Raw genomic sequence first — 18,402 nt, 5'->3', positions numbered from 1 at the left:
ACAATCAGTTCCAGAGAGTTTATATTATCACAGTTGAGTATTTGAATGTCAATTTGACATTACCTGACACTGTCTGAATTGTCCTGATGCAGTAAACCCCACCCATCTGGCACACCAACAAGACTAAAATAAACACTAAGAATCATTTGCAAGAACTATGTGAACCAGGGCCGCTTATAGGTGACCGCATTATGCATATTAGAGGCAAATGAAATGACCCAGAAATGTTCTCGATTTGGATAGGAAAATGAGTGTGTGTGTGTGTGTGTGTGTGTGTGTGAGAGTATCAGGTCACAGCTTTGGACAAGTGAAAGGTTTGCATGTTTGCATGTTTGCACTGCTGTCTGTTTTGTGTCCTGGTTGGGAAGAGGACACAGTTCCCATGGAGATGAAGTCACGCTTCGGGGTTAACGGCGGAGTCACTGTGTCAGAAAGACGTTTCTGCTCAGAGAGTGAAATAAAAACTGCAAAAATGAACCTCTTCTACGATGGATTTCTCCCTGTAGGATTGTTGAACGCCGGTACAAAATGTTAAGTCTAGAAAGAAGCCCTCGCTCTTTGATTCTGAGGGACTGACACCAAAACCTGACGTTTACCCTTGATGTAGAACATTTTCTCAGATTAAACTCCATTCTACTGTCGCTGGAAATATCAAGACATGATGTCTCTTTGTTTACATTTGGCCAGTTATCCACAGGAACGAGAAGAATACACCACCAAACAACAGAATGAACCCAGGAACGCAAGATACATCACCGACCAGCTGTTTTTTAATGGTGCTAATGTGTTTTAGGGTGGCTTTCTCCTTTGAGAAAACAAGTAAACACGTAAATCTCAACCTCTGCTGCCACTAGGATTCACAAAAAAGGCTGAAGGCAGTGTCATTCTTCACATAGTGTCGATGTAAATCACCGCACGTAGTCGGCCTCTGACATGGGGGAAATTCCTCAGACGCCACCTACCTAACCGCCTACTGTAGCCGCCATGCTCCATTTCACTGTTTGTGTCTGTGGTCTGCCTCTTCTCCTGGAAGCCGTACAATCATCCACGACGGGCCTTCCATCGTGTTTATCACATATGTTTTGGAATGTAATTTGGAGACAGAGAGAGGGAGGGGAGGGGGAGAGAGAGATGAGGCTCACATCTTGAAGTGTTTTGCAGGCCTAACTAACGTGTGTGTGTATGTGTCCATGTCTAGTGTTAATTTTCAGGCCAGTCTTGCCAATAAAATAGTTTGGAATTGAACTGAATTAAAAGGAGAAAGACACAGAGAGAGAGACAAGTCTGTGCTGATTTGGCTGAGTTAGACTCGTCCCAGGGTCAACAAGGGCGCTGCTTGCCTTAAATCTGCTCAGCCAATCCTAAACTTCATCATATGACATCACTACCTGTGCACGACCTGTTCTTCAGCATTCTTTAAAATCACATCTTTGACTTGCTCACCTCTGTGCCGGAGGTAATGACCTTTCTTTTAGATGTTACTTTCTGTTAGATGTGACGTGATTTGCATAATACATTGGTGGTTTTAATTATTTGACATTAAAATAGTTACCTGCTTGGAACAGTTGCTTCACAATATTTTTTTAATGTTGCAAAACATGGATATCACAGAAAAGTATGAAATCCATGCTTGCTAGCTACCTAAGTGGTAAGTAAGCTAAGATATTCGGACCAAAACACATTAGCAAGTAACAAGCAATGGCTATAGCAAAGTTAGGTAGCAAGCGTGCTAACGTTAGCTAAAGTAACTATTTTAATGTGTCATTAAAACCACCTGTGCATTATGCTAATCACGTCAACAAGTAACATCTAAAAGAAAGGTCCTTACCTCAGGCACAGAGTTCAACAAGTCAAAGATGTGAATTTAAAAAAAGAGAAAAAAACCCAAAACATTACAAAACCGTGCACGGGTAGTGATGTTATGTGATGAAGTTTGGGATTGGCTGAGTAGATTTAAGCAGACGACTCTAACCAAAAAATCCAGATATTACAGATATCAAGTAACACCTCTGTTTGAGTCTGACACTGACATCATCCTCAAAGACAGACACTCTTATCTGACTCTAATGAGCGAGAGACAGAGAGAGACAGGGAGAGAGAGAGAGAGAGAGAGAGAGAGAGAGGCTCTTCTATCATTGTGTTTGGCCTTTAGAGAGAGAGAGAGAGAGAGAGAGAGAGAGAGAGAGAGAGAGACCAAGGCAAAGGGAAAGGAAGGCTGTTCTATATTGTGGTTGGACTACCACTTTTAGAGAGAGGCAGAGAGAGAGAGAGAGAGAGGAGTGACAGAAACAAGAGAGAGAGAGAGAGAGAGAGAAAGAGAGTGAGAGAGAGAGAGAGAGGAGTGACAGAAACGAGAGAGAGAGAGAGAGAAAGAGAGAGAGAGAGAGAGGCTCTTCTATCATTGTGTTTGGCCTTTAGAGAAAGGAGAGAGAGAGAGAGAGAGAATTTAAGAATTTAGAATTTAAAAAAAGAGACAAAAACCCAAAACATAACAAAACCGTGCACGGGTAGTGATGTCATGCGATGAAGTTTGGGATTGGCTGAGCAGATTTAAGCAGACGACTCTAACCAAAAAATCACCAAAATCAGGATATTACAGATATCAAGTAACACCTCTGTTTGAGTCTGACACTGACATCATCCTCAAAGACAGACACTCTTATCTGACTCTAATGAGCGAGAGACAGAGAGAGACAGGGAGAGAGAGAGAGAGAGAGAGACATACAGAGAGCGAGTGGGGAGGCTAAATGTGGGAGTTCGCCTCATCTTCTCGTCAGCTCTGTTCGGTAACAGCCACTCAACAGACTGAGTGAAACAAGACTTGTGTTATCTAATGTTTTTCTCTACTGACAGCAGCCTCTCAGGGTGGAGATTACAGGAGAATAATGGTGTCATTTAAAGATCTAAAAATCATAAAGTTATGACCCATTTCCTTCTGTCTGTGTCTAGTTTACATTTCCTCCAAACGTTTCTCAATCCATGCTGCATGCAATTCGATTTTTTAACATTTTGCCTTTACACTGTCAAATCTAGCTTGAAATTAACCTCTGTCTCAGCTTGCAAGAACGCCCGAACGTGTCAGGTGATCGGCCCTTTTCACGCCGTCATGGTAACAGCTTCTATATTGAGAAACCGGTGCATTACAACTTCCTGTGGTAACTTTATTTTTGCAAAGAGGGAAGTTACGGCGAAGAACTTGTAGCCTGCCTCTAGTTTAGATCCAGGAGTCAACAAAAATAGTCTTTGTACTTCACCAATGTTTGGGCAGTTTGGGCAGGTTGTGGAGCGATTTAGTGAAGGCCAGAGATCAAGTTGTAATGCACCTGTTTCTCAATTCAGCTGTTACCATGGCGATGTGAAAAGGGCCTATTTTCAGTAAGTGTGTTGGTGAGATTAGGAGAGTTTTCTTGTTGTGAGATGTTTCATTAAAGTACATCCACAGTAAAAGGTCAAAACCCTCATACTGGTGTATTATGTCGGCCATTTTTCTTTCTGTGATCGACAACAAACAGTACAACATACAGTATCTGCTGTCAGAGAAAAAACTCCAGGAAAAAGATTAATATGTTGGAAATCATCAATTTTTCAGTTAAATTGATTGATTTTGCCACAGTTTCTCTTCTTTCTCTCTCTCTCCCCTCACTTTCTCTTTCCCTTCACGTTCTGTTACTTCTCTCCCTGAGATTGTCTATTGCTTTTTATTGCTTTTTATTGGTTTATACTGTTCTGTCTTTAACTAAATGTCCTGCTGCTGCCTTGGTCTCTCTTGATCTTAATGGGACTATCCAGCAAAATAAACAAATTAAATTAAAATTAAAGTGTACCTGGAAAATTGAATGCAGTACAAATGAACAGAAGGAGAATATTGTGTTACGCTGAACAGATGCAAACATTTTGTCCCAGCACACTGTAATGCTGAATGTAATAATGTGTGTCTTGTGCTGGCTGTTGTCTGCGATACACTCTCCCAGGGGAAGAACACACACCAAACAAAGCCAACCGGCTCCTCCCTCTGATCCCGAGACACCCGAGCTCAGGTGCAGCTCCCAGCGACTGGTGACTGACACACACACACACACACACAGTCCCTCAGGCCCCATACACACTGCTGCAGCTCTGCAACCCCCGAGTGTGTGTGTGTGTGAGAGAGCGAGAGAGAGCGTGAGAGAGAGAGAGTTGTTAACTTTAGAATGGAGTCTGAATAAGTGTGTGTGTGTGTGTGTGTGTGTGTGTGTGGAGGAGGGGTGGAGGTTGGTGGGGAGTTGGGTTTCACCGGCACGGCATACCGCATAAATCCACCCCCCCCCCCCCCCCCCCCCCCCCCGGAAACATACACACACACGTTTGTATTACTGTACTTGTGAGGACCTTTTGACTACATTCATTCCCTAACCCATTACTCCAACTGGCAACCTCATCACTACCTGCCTAACCTTCGTCCTAAACCCTAACCTAAACTCACTTAAAGGGATAGTTCACCCAAAAATGTAAATTTGGTCATTATCTACTCCTCATGCCAGTATGAAATCGGATGAGTGTTTTTTTTCTTCACACAATTTACCAGCAGTTCTCCAGGCTCACTGGCGGAGAAGCTTTCTTCCAGACAATTGTGAAAGAGTCCAGTCCTTTAAGCTTCAAAAAGGGTAAAAAAATGTCCAGAAATGTTCTCCATACAGCTCGTGCAGCGTAATCCAAGTATTCTGACGCAATGTGATCGCACTGTGAGTGGACAAAAGTGAAATTTGATCAACTATTTCATGCAAATTGAGTCTTCCTCCATGTGTATTCAGCTGCCGCGTTCCCAAATGATCATGATCTCCCGATTTTGTACTGGCATGAGGATGAGTAGATCATGACCAAATTTTTATTTCTGGGCGAACTATCCCCTTAACCTTAACCCCAACCTAAATTTAAGACTAATTCTAATCTCAACCCATAATCAAACTCCTAACCCTCAACTAGCCCTGTTAAAGAAGTGAGGAGTGGTAAAAATGTCCTCACTTTTCCGGATTTTCCTCATTTTTCTATTTTACCTTGTGAGGACAGTTGGTCTTCATAAGTATAGAAATACAAGAACACACACACACACATGCACACACACTCACTCACACAAAGACATGTGATTGTTTCTCTCTCTCGCTCACTCGTCACTCCGAAACATACATTCTATGCACAAATTGTACAGTTTATTTTAGCGCTGCAGCTGATGCGTGTACGACTTCTGGAGCACTATTCAGCAGCCAGATTGTTTTACATGACTGAGCTGTCAAGGCAAACACAAAGCTCTGTCTTCATGCAGAAGTTTGAATAAGAAGACCAGACCAACCAGTCTAGGATATACCACCTGTATTTGCATGGCATGGTTTCTTCTTAAAGGCGTAAGCCCGCAGAATATAATGGTGTTCCTTTTCTGAAAGAGACCTTTAACTAACCCCCAAGAGACAACCATCGCATGTATCTGATTTTAACCACCACTGAAACATGCACACATTGAACAAGTGAATGAAAAGCAGGCAAAAATCACTTTACTTGGTAAACACACAACAGTAAAATACACAGCAAACACAGCATCATCCTGTTTGCCTTTAGCTTATGATGCTGATGCCCTTTCCATGACGATGCACAATGTGTATATAGTCAAGTCAAGTTTATTTATATAGCCCTTTATCACAAGCATGTCTCAGAGGACTTTACGGAGAATGTGTCTAGCTAGATCTAACTAAACACAATCAATGGTGAACAAAATTATGTAGGACAAGCATAGCGAAAAACACAAGGTAGGCAAGAGCAGGTTTAACAAGACAAACAATCTACCTATTCTACATAACCTAACCTACCCGGCAACCCCAGCCTTAGACCCTAAATGCACACAAGGAAAAACTCCCAAGAGAAACCTTAGTAGGAAAACTTGGAAGAAACCTTGGGCGGGCTGAGGCAAATAGGGATCCCCCCCTGGGACGGCTTAGCGTGCAATAGGTGCTGGGCCAAAAAAAAAAAATACTGTATATGTGTACACAATGTGAACATACGCTGTTCACATTAGTCCACAGACCCACATTTGGTCCAAGGAACCCCATCAGAGAGGATTTTTGTTGTTAGATATGGTTTAGTGCAGAATTGCAAAACTTCCAATTAATTGGTAGAGTGAAACTTTTGATCAAAATAATCAACCTTATCAATTTTCATTTTATGTCTGTGCTAACTTCTGTTTCATGTTTCAAATGTTTTTATTGTGAAGCATCATCTTTCATACAGAGAAGAAATGACATTACACATGCTTCTTTTATGTATAAACAAACCAACGCACAATACAAACCTCAGGCAGCAACATGCATAACATGGACATATACTCATAGTACAACATTGATTACAACAAAAGAAATCTCAAATAAAGATGCATTCATCCATATAACCATAAACAAATAAAAAAATCTACGCTAACTTCTAATGAGTTGATGAAATTAAACTATTCCTTATTTTGCTGTGGATGCCCTGGAGGCCCCATTAAGGACCCATGGGAGGTCCCTGGGAACCACTGTCCTAGGCAACTTTTGGGGCAATGTAGTTGGGCAACATAGTGAGACACGGGGTCAAAAGTCTTCTCTAATGTTTCCCGGCAACATTATGTTCCTATCGTGCGATTAAAGTTGCAATTCTGCAGCAACTCCTCGGGCACCGTTGACCTGACAAACACTGACTTTACTGGAAACAAAAGAGAGTAAGAATGAGAGGAACACATCGCTTTTAAAACACAGATAGAAAAGGAGGAAGAGAGGGATACAAAGAGAGAGATATTGATGAAAAGAGCAACAGAAAAGGAAGTCAGGCAGAGGAATTCAGGGTACAAGAGAGGAACACGACACAACAGACAAAGCAAAGTGAAAGAGCAAGAGAAATGAACAGATGAGTGTAATAAAGAGCGAGAGAGGAGGCCAGCTATCACCTGGCGCACTTGCCCTCTTGCTGACCTTTTGCAGCTATATCCGCCCGACGGCAAACGAGAAACGCAACACCGTGAAAACCGAGCGGGCCATAACTGTGCAGAGCGCCGCTGCATGCTCTCCAGGGAAGACGCTGACTCCGGGGATCATGGGTAACGCTAGAGAGGAGGCCTGCTTTCTCATCTGCTGCCATAACGCCGCGTAGTAAAACGCTGGTGAGGTGATATCTGTCCTTGACTTTCCTGCGCTGAATCCCGAGACCGGCTGGGAGAATGTGGGTGGGGAAAGTGAATGAGTAACGCTCTCCTCTCCATCAGCAACCACCGTCATGACGCTCTTGTATAAGACACTTAACCTCTCACATGCTCTTCAGTGGCTGACAGCAGCAGACATTTGTGTTCAGTTGATTCTCCCTGGATAAATAAAAGATTATAATAAAGGGTCGGGATTTGTACAAGCCTATCCATTAGTTCTCTAACCTCGCCTCCTGCCACAAACATTTTCTCACAAATCAACAGCAGCCTCCTGTTGGCATTGGTTAGCAATGCCAGTGCAAATCAATGGGACACGTAAGCGCTACCCAGCTAACGCATTATGTAATTGTCAAGTACTGTATTTTGGTTCTGTGTGTTTCACTTTTGTGGTAGAATTGATTAACTAGAGGTAAGCAGCGTTTTTTCCTCCATTGTAAAAATTTGGGCGGGCTGCCTGAGAGTCATTTTAAGCCGCCTAAGGAAATATTTTAAAAGTGAATTTAAATCAGCTTGCAAATTAAATGAAAGCCTATTTAGAGGGATGCAAGAGTGGACTATGATGTGATTACTGAGGCCGCATGTCGCTCTATCTAAAGTGACAGGAGGAAGTCGGTTTGAGCGACAGGTGGAGTGAGCCAATTCAACTGTGTACAGAGGAAGTTGCGTTATGGACAGTGTTGGGCAAGTTACTTGGGAAATGCAATGTATTACTCTTTACTTATTACTCTACAAGAACAGTAATTAGTTACATTACTCGTTACATTACTTTCTGAAAGTCACTTGACTGCTCCATGTACTGTACATGTACCACATACCTGAGTCAATAGGTTTTTTTTGTATGTTCTGGTTACACAGCTGAGGAATTCGTTCATTTATTGTATTTTCTAACCGCTGAAGAATTTGTATTATGCATTCATTGTTTCCCAAATAAGTCAAAAGAAAAAAGGAAAGAAAAAAAATCAAATATTTGGGGAAAAAAATCCACCCTAAAATGTCCATGTCTGATTTACCATAGCATAATGACACCTGATTTAATCTAAAAATGTATTAATCATAACAATAGCAAATTGGGCTAATCCTGCTAGAAGGCAATGGCAATCATCTTTCATAGAATCAAAGTAAGAGATCCCAGACGCTTATAAACATCCATGGTGTAAACAAATGGAGTGATGAATTAATATTGACTTATGTGTTTGTTCTGGTCCCTTTAGCCATAGAAATATAAGTAAAATTAGATTTAAAAAGCTGAAGAATGGCTAAAATAGGAAATAGGACAGTGTTATGTTATCCTATGCTGAACACTGGTGTCTGTAAAAGCATCAAATTGGAATAGAGGGGGTTTGGGTGCTGCTGTGATAAAGGCAGGCGGGCCGCTCTGAGGCACCGCCCTACTATTTAAGATGGTGCATTAGAGTGATTGTAGTCTATTACAGTCTTTCCCCATTGTCCTTATATGATGCGACAACAATGGGTTTCAAAAGGTCTACTGAAACCGCTTGACTGTGACTCATTTCTCAGGAAAGGAAATGTGAAATAAAAGTGGAAAAGATGGTTCAATGGTAAACCGCTGGCAGTTGAGATAGGGACTCGCCACAGGAAGAGGAACTCTTTAATTTCACACATCTTCACTATCTTTGTTCTCACTGGATCTCATACGTATCATTCATGCAGATGATGCAGAAGATAAAGGCATGCATTAAGCTGAATACATTTGCAGTTGTATGATTGTTCCTGGTTTAGCTTCTTTGCGTACTTCCTTTACTGTCTTCACTGTCTGTGTGATGTGTGTTGTGACACTTCTGTGTAAAACGAGCGAGAGAAAGTCGTGAAATGACGTCAACTGATTTTTTGTGATCTACTTAGTTTTCAACCTCGTCATTACCGGCCCTTCTTTACTTGCTTTCTCTACCGTTTCTAATGTAAAATGAACCCTGAATCAATTTCACTTTGTTTTTTGATGCTCTCATGAACTGATGACTCTTAATAAGTTGAAAGAAACTTGTTAGACATCTTGGGAAGATGAATCTATCGGTAAATGTCAGTGCTTTTAGTAAGATGTTGCCCAAGGCTTTTAATTGTACTCCACTGCTAACCCCACCTCTCTCTCTCTCTCTCTCTCTCTCCTTCCTTCCTTCTCTCTCTCTGTTTCTCTCTCTCTCCTTTGTCCTTCCTTCTCTCTCTCTCTCTCTCTCTCTCTATTTTCTCTTCACTACCTAAAACTATATCGTATTTTGTACTTTGTTATATTTGTTATATTGTGCCTTACTTCTGTTATACGCAGTCCCATCTTTCTGTATCTTTCTGTGCTGCTGCAGACTTGACCAGGCCTTGGAAAAGAGATTTTTTAACCCCAACGTCAACCTCATTTTTTTACATTAATACATTTGTTTTTTCTACTTTCATTTAACCAGATAACTCCTTACCTGGTTAAATAAAAGTTAAATAAAAAATAAATGAAGAGAAGCAGAGGGGGAACCAGCAGAAGGCCTACAGCATGCCTCTGTACAGTCTTGTCCTCCTGATGGTCCATAACGGCGAGATGACACGAGCCAGGCACCACAGACGTATGTAATGGATTAATAAGTGGCCAGTTAGGCCTGTGTGGGGCCAGACTTTGTGTCTCTGCCAGCGATACGTTGTGCGGAGCCAGGCAGTCTAATCAGAGCTGGAACAGGAGACTAAGTTTGTGCTATAGAGATTAGAGGAAGAGATGAGAGCAGCGGGGCGACCGGACCGCAGCGGGACCCGCCGCTGGATCAACATCAAGGTCCTTTTGTGGAGAGCTACAAACACCACAGAGCGACATCAATGCAGGCAAATACTGTAAACACACTGGACGCATGTGTACGCAGACACGCACACAGACACACACACACACACACACACACACACAGAAACACAGAAACACACACATATAGCCACACATGCATGCACACAAAGTCTTATAAGTGTGTGCACTACACCCAAGGCTTATATTGGATAAGATATGGGCTGGCAGGCACGCACACACAGCTGCATACACACACACACACACACACACACACTCATTAACATTCACAAACATCCGCACACACAAACACATCCCTCAATACAGACACACATAACACACATAACACACTCATTAACATTAATATTCCTCAACGCACACACACACACACACACACACACACACACACACACGCACACACACACACACACGCACACACAGAGACACACACACACACATCCCTCAACAATTTCAAATCAAAACCACAGCCACTAATGGGCCATTTCCTTTGCAGTAAAACCAAGGAGACTCTCTCTCTCTCTCTCTCTGTCTCTCTCTCTCTCTCTCTCTCTCTCCCTCTCTCTCCCAGAGCGTTATCAGCAGCATATTTGTGGGTGCGTCTGAGTGAAGTGTGTATCCGTCCGCCACAGAACATCACAGAAGATATTTTTCCCCTGACCCCTGTTCACCACACAGTATCAGAGCTGAGCTTACAGCACATCTCAAAAGAAAGAAAAGTGCTGCTGTCACTGTAGATGATAAAAAGTGAGTTAATTCATTTCACTGTTAAACATGGTGTCATAACGCTTAGTTAAACCAGAGGGGGGTTATGGAAACACAGTGTTATAACGGTACACTCATCATTCATGCAACCCTACAGTATGCCATAATACAGTGTCCACATAAATTTTGAAATGTATGTATAAAGCAATATGTGTAGTCTCCTTTTTACTGTGCCCTTACAATGTGTGTGTATTGGTAGGTACCATGAAAGTGACTTAAAGTAACTTTATTTTTATAGCACCATTCATACATAGAATACAACTCAAAGTGCTTTACGGATAGATTAAAATAATTACAAGTAAACGCATTTGTCTGGTAAAATTACATTAAAAAAAGAAAGAAAGATAAAAATAGGTAAGTATGAATACAGTAATACTCGAGTATAGGCATGAACTTCTATACCTACTGAATGATTTACTGCATTCCAGCATAGGAATGACTCTCTATGCGTATACGACTTATCAATCGCTGTCTTGGAATATAGGAACATCAATTTGTTCATTAATTTGTCTCTGTAATAGTGTTGCAAAGACAAATTCCCCTAGATTTATGATACCTGACACATTAAAGGTCAGTTTTCATGATTTTGTTTTCAAGTATACCACGGCTCTCGATGTTCTCCAAATAGTTTAGTTAAGAGGGTATTAATTGAATGAATTTGAAGGCTAAGTCCTCACAATACTGGATCCTGATTGGCCGACAGCAGCGGCTCCTCTAATTCAAATTATGTAAACTTCCTGAGTGGAGGCTTTCCGGTTCAAATGCTGCAAATTGGCCTGATTGGAAGGATTTTACTAATTCTTTAGTGAGGGAGCCAATCAAGACCAAGTCCAGTTGTGATGGAAATTACCTGGAAACTGCCTGTATAAATGAATGGATCTGTGAAAATGCAATAACTTTAAATCTAACCACTCAAACTAAATCAAAATTAAACAATGTCTTCATTAAATTTGATGGTATATGTACATAAACAGAGAAAAAATTTAATTCCTGTTATAGTGCCCCTTTAAATGTTTCATATTCCTGTTTTCATAACAATCAGTACTAAAAGTTATTCACAGTAATGCTTTCACTTCCACATGGCCTTTCCTTTCCTGGGCCAGGAAAAGGAAAGGGTAAATACATTTTTGAACTCTGGCTGCACTCTTAACTTTGCATTGTGAGGGCCATTCAAAGATGTTTTGCGTATTCCAGATATGTAAACAAGAGCTCCGGAGAGCCGTGGTGTTTATGAAATATAAGGACGAGAGAGCACGGGGATGGACTGAGAGGAAAGAGAGAGAGAGAGAGAGAGAGAGAGAGAGAGAGAGAGAGAGAGAACAGACTGTGCTGCGTCCCGACTTGACTTCGGTCTGCTCAGTTCTGAGTGTGTTTGTATCTGACTTCCACTTGTTTGGATGGACTAGTCCGATGGCTATAAAAGGAAGAGGAATCCCTCTCTCCTCTCTCTCTTTCTCCTTTCTCTAAAGGCCAACCACAGTGATAGAAGAGCCTCTCTCTCTCTTGTTTCTGTCACTCCTTTTCTCTCTCTCTCTCTCTCTCCTTTCTCTAAAGGCCAAACACAATGATAGAAGAGCCTCTCTCTCTCTCTCTCTCTCTCTCTCTTGTTTCTGTCACTCCTCTCTCTCTCTCTCTCTCTCTCTCTCGCTCTCTCTCTCTGCCTCTCTCTAAAAGTGTGAGTCCAACCACAATATAGAACAGCCTTCCTTTCCCTCTGCCTTGGTCTCTCTCTCTCTCTCTCTCTCTCTCTCTCCTTTCTCTAAAGGCCAAACACAATGATAGAAGAGCCTCTCTCTCTCTCTCTCTCTCTCTCTCTCTCTTTCTCTCTCTCTTGTTTCTGTCACTCCTCTCTCTCTCTCTCTCTGCCTCTCTCTAAAAGTGGTAGTCCAACCACAATATAGAACAACCTTCCTCTCTCTCTCTCTCTCTCTCTCTCTCTCTCTCTCTCTCTCTCTCTCTCTCTAAAAGTGGCGGTGGTCTACCAGTTTCTTTCCCAAGAGAGACACCAAACACATTCACAGCTCAAAGTTACTGTAACACCCCAATAAACCTGTCCTTCCTGTGGAAACTTTCAGGACAGAATAAAAAAAAAAAAAACACCCCCCCAAAAAAAAAAACCCCATGACACATAAATAAAGCGATTCCAGCGAGGTATGCGTAAACAGTTAGTAGAAATGTGTAAGCGGCATCAGTTTAGGGATAAAGTAAATAATCACAGTCTGAGGTCGTTTTTCAAGACAACAGTGCCTTAGACTTTAATGGTGTTGCTATGCTATGCATGTGCTGATGGAAGTTACTGTAATATCAACTCTTACCCCTCACAGTCAGATGATACACCAATGTTGATCCTACTGGTCTATTATTGGTAAGATTTTCAAGTATCTGTACTTGACTCAAGTTTTTGATCAAGAGCCAAATGTGACTGGCTGCTTGTTCACCAAAGCGACACCAAAAAGGAGGGAAAGGGACGGAGAGAGAAGCAACAAGAGAACAGAGAATTAACGTTAAAGTGAATTCAGCTGCTAGAATTAACGTTAGTGACTTGAGCTGCAGACTCTTTCTCATCTGGGACTCAGAGGAATGCTCAACAGAAAACCAGTTTAGTTCATTAGAAATGCCTTTTTTAGAGGACGACTTTTACTTTTATACTTTAAGTAAATTGAAGACTGTGTACTTTTATGCTTTGGTTTGAGTAAAGGATTTGAAATGGCACTTCAACTTTTACCCAAGTATATTTTTAGATGAGTATTTGCACTTTGACTTGAGTAAGGAATTTGTGTATTTCTCCAACCTCTGGTTATCGGACTATACTTTGCCTTTTGAGCGCTCAAATAGAGGATTTTGACACTGCGCTGACCTTAAATGCATTTTTAATTCTAATTTTACTCACGTACATTGCGGTATGTTGTTTTGCTGTGTCTTTTATGTTTTTACCCCTGCGTCCCCTCTCCCCTGTGGCCTGCGATTGTGTTCTAATTTGAGGCGCGCCCTCTCTCTGTCCCTGCCTGGGGGTGAAAGGTCAGCTAACATCAGCGCTCTCAGACAGAGGAGCGCAGCGCGGAGGGACTGAGGTCTGCAGACGGTCCAAAATAGTCCAAAAACAGTTTCCCCTCACATGATCTGTAAGAGACGGCCTAGAGCGAGACGAGAAAACAAACCGAGAAATAAGCGCTAGCGCTAGTGCAATCAGCTCAGAATAAACCCGCGTTAGATAAGCGCTAAGTTTAGAACAGCTGGCCACACTAACATGCTGAGCCAGCGGCTTCGTGCTGAAGTTGAGCCGACATACATGCTGTGCTACTGTAGAGTGACAAACTGTACATATGTGTCAGATTGTCTCCTTATATAGTGATGTATATATCGAGGGCTTGGAGAGAATATGAGTATTATATATCAATTGAAAGGTCTCAGTGAGATCTTTTCAGTGCCAAAAGGACACAACTGAAATCATGACCCATAAGTTTTAATTAAACAAAAACTGAAAGCCGTAACAGTATAAGTAGGGTTTTGTTTGCTGCTCCTGTAAAATTTACTATAACGCACTTACGCCCCTTTGGCTCCAAGCCCTCGATATGATGAATATTTGGTGTCATATTGTGTTCTTTTCCATTTTTATTCAGTTATTTAAAACATCAGAATGTCAGGTTTTGGTGTCAGTCCCTCAGAATCAAAGAGTGAGGGCTTCTTTCTAGAGCCGCCATTTTGCACCAAGAGACATTCAACAATCATACAGGGAGAAATCCATCGTAGAAGAGGAGAGAGACCAATTTCCTCAATAGACCAGAATGCAATGCAGCCGCAAGACAGGTTGAGTATTGAGTAAGAGGTGTGACTTTCACTTTTATTCAATCGGATAAACTCTTGTTCTCTTGCTCTTAGTGTCGCTATCACTCTCTCCACCCACGCCTATAACCCACTGAATTTAAGTTCACATCCTCTGGCGGTTGTCGAAAGGCATTCTGGGAAATGTGGGAAATCACTAAGCAAGCAGGTTGAGGTACCAACAAAAAAATTGCATACTGTACTGTATCATTTTGTTTTGTGGTTGATTGTTGATTAGTTAGATCTTATTAGGCTCATTCGCTGTAAGTCCTTTGTAATGAAAGGTTATATAAACTTGACTGAAACTGTCAAGAGTCAATGGAGAGTTTTAGTGTCCCAAGATGGTCTAAATGCTGTTTCAGAGGCTTTTCCACTCTGACATGAATAAAATTCTGGGGGAAACACTGACTACCTGTGATTTTTTTTGGCACTGAAATGGTCAAATTTAAAGATATCGGCACAAAATATCAGCTATCGGCAGCTTCAATCCAAAAATATCGGTATATCAGCCTTCAAAAATCCACATTAATCGAACCATAGTCTCTAAATCAAAGATACTACAAGGGATAGTTGCATCAGAACCTGTGTGCTAGTGGATGCCGTATGTACCGTACCATATATCTGACTGCAGCGCTCTGGGTGGGGCAGAAAGTCGTCAGAAACAAGATTTAGACCTTGTGACACTCAAACTCCCCACTGAAACCAATATTTGCAAAGTTTGTGCATGAGCATTAAGATTAGAATCTGGTGTGCTCCAGCTTTGTCAGATCTCGTGGCACACTCACTGGAAACATGAATCTGTGAACACTGTCTGTTTGTTGTGACCTTTTTCTGAAAATACAAGCAACGCCCCGGTAAACTGCATTTGATGACTGTGTTTTCGGGCCTAAAAAAGAGCTTATTAGCATTCTACTTGACACAATTGCACAAACAAAATCATTCAAATGCAGCGCAGAGGGAACTGATATGTAAAGTGGGTGCTGCTTGTTAGCTGTTGACTGTTTTGGCTTCTTTGGTTAACAAATTGTTTTCTCTCTCGGTTGTGTTGTGCAATCTCTTGATAGGATGCGTGTGTATTGATACTGTCAAGTGAAAACCTTGTAACTCTGAAGGTGATTTTCAGGTTTTAACTTAACTTTAAAGATCACCTGGTCCTCTACAGGGTGAGAAAATTCTACAATTATGAATTCTACGTTTTAAAATGCTAAACTCAAAAATGCATGGGTGTCAAGTTCATGTAAAGTTGACATTTTGAAGATGCAAGATTTTCACCCGACAGCTAATATACAGCTTGGAAGGAGGTGGAAGAAGCTTAATCAACAGAGAAGAAGGTAGGTATAGACTGACTTTAGCTGGCCTTACCCATCTCTACATCCCCCTGGCACCGCTGACAAGAGCCAGCTGTCTGTCTGTGGGGTGGGAGCCATGTTTGTCTGAGTCTAGCAGTTATATTTAGGCAGCAATCAGCCTCCCATTCAAACCCCAGGCTCTGTAATAGAAGTCGTCTGAGGAAGGTAATGAGTGGGGCTTGTTGACGAGAGGGTGGAATATCGCTCAAAAACAAACAGGTTGTGAAGTGCAGCTGTGAAGTGGGAGGCTGGCAGACGGTTTACTGCGCTGAGAGAGCCTCTGTCTGCTGGGTCACTCCTCCTGAGTGTTACTGGAAGTGTGGAGGGCTAAATGTGTGTGTGTGTGTGTGTGTGTGTTTGTGCCTACACAGATTCTGCATAGCCTCTGTGTGAGTGCGTGCACCTACTTGCATGTGTGTGTGTACCCGCATGCATTCTGCCAGACAGTATGTGCACATGGTAGGTGAGGGGATTTCCAGAGAGGCTTTGCAACTTTTCTGTGAAGGTGCTGAACTCTGACCAGAAACGGTCCGACCAGAAAGAGGTTATTTTTTTTTATCTGCGCAGGAAAATGAGCCTTTTGGGTGCTATAAAGCAGTGGCTCCTAAGGGACCTCCAGGGCAGAGAATGTTTAATTTCACTAATATTTGACTCAGTAGAAGTTAAAATAATGAGAGAATGTATGAGGATGGCTATTTTGATCATCCTTCTCATCTCTCTCCCTCCAAAGTAAAGACATTTATGCAATTCTGTAGTAAATCTAGATCTAGATCTAAATCTAAATCTAGTCTAACAACAAAATTCTTCTTGTCAGTGTGGAGTAAGATCCCGAGAGTGATGAGGGTCTGTGGGCTAATGCATTTATATTTAGGGGTTCCTGACCCTGTTAAAAGGTTTTATTTATTTTTTGCGTAGAGCCATGCTTATATGGTACTACATCGAACCTATGGTGCTTCAAACAACTGGTACAACTGATGTTTGTGGTAACCAAGGAGACAGTTAATGATTTTTTCCTGCTTCTCCCTGTTTTTTTGTTGGTCTTATGTATCTATACTGCTTTGAAGAAAACTTTTCAAACTGCATACAAGCATTAATAACTGTTGTAAAAAAGCCGTAAGATGGTGCAAAAGAAAGGGTTCACACTCAAAGAGATGACTGACATGCAATCTTGTTCAAAAGTTTTAACACAGAGGAAAGCCAAGAGCTGAAATGTCTGTACCTTGATCTGCTCCTGTGTATTAAAACCTTTGATCGCGACTGCGTGTCATTCATCTCTTTGAGTGCGAACACTTTCTCTTGCCACTTGATAAGCCTTACAGCGAAGTGCACCTTTTTTACTTTGAGTGCAGTGAAGCATCTGCTTTTTTTTCAAGCCGTAACACCCTTGAGGACTCTACTGTAATTCTGAGCACCCTGATGCTGCCGACAGCACTGTGTCTTGTATCTATTGCATCACATTTGTACAGATAATCTCTGTAAAGACGTCCTTCTCAGGTGTTGTTGCTGTTACAAGGAACTCTTTGAGAAACAGAGATGTGACCGAGTCAACTTTGCTCGACTCCCAAGTCAGTCTCAAGTCTTGAGGCACAAGTCTCAAGTCAAGTCTCAAGTCTAAATGTAGATTACCAAGTCAAGTCCATGTCGTTAATAGGATATAAACTTGGTAAGAGCATCATGAGTTTGATTTCTATAATCAGTTTCAACTTCAATAAATTCAATCATTCCATACAAATTCAGAAAACAGAATTTAAATTCTCATCAAAATCTCATCACTTTCAATCTAAGTCATTTACACAAACACAAGATCTCAAGTCAAGACTTTAGAAACCTTTTCAAGTCATCAAAGTACAAGTCAAAGTCAAGTCCCAAGTCACCAGAACCCAAGTCAAGTCTGGTATGAAATGTTCCAAATTCGAATTCAAATAATATCGATCCAGAGGATCCAGGTTTGAGCCTCTGTGTCTTGAAGCTCTGCTGAAGTGTTGTTGAGCAAGACACTGAACCTTAACCAGCTCCAGTGCTGCTGCTCTGTAGCTGACCTCTGACCTTCTTGGAGGAGAAGTGAAGAGATAAGTAAAGCATCACATACATTATATATACAGTATATATATATATACATATATATATATAAACCATTAACCCTTCAGGTGTTGATGGTTTATCCCACAGAAACCTGTGCAGAAGCGTCTTTTTGCAGAGTGCAGCCACGCCGCTCTCTGTGGCGGAGGGCGGCCCGGCTTCTGATGACTGTTTATTCAGCCCCACTCTGACCGAACACTGCTACTATTCATCTCCCGCCAACACACTGAGGAGCCCAGTGGAAAACAGGACGCACACACACACACACACACACACACACAAAAACACACACACATACAGTGACACCAAATGCCCCGCAAAAGCAGAAATCTGTGAATTTCACGCGTATATGTCCTCTCTAAAGAAAAATTGAAACCATATCATCACTTAAATACACCTGTGTTTTG

Source organism: Centroberyx gerrardi, chromosome 15 (assembly GCF_048128805.1).
Source record: "Centroberyx gerrardi isolate f3 chromosome 15, fCenGer3.hap1.cur.20231027, whole genome shotgun sequence".
In the NCBI taxonomy this organism is placed as follows: Eukaryota; Metazoa; Chordata; class Actinopteri; order Beryciformes; family Berycidae; genus Centroberyx; species Centroberyx gerrardi.
This window is presented reverse-complemented; position numbering follows the sequence as displayed.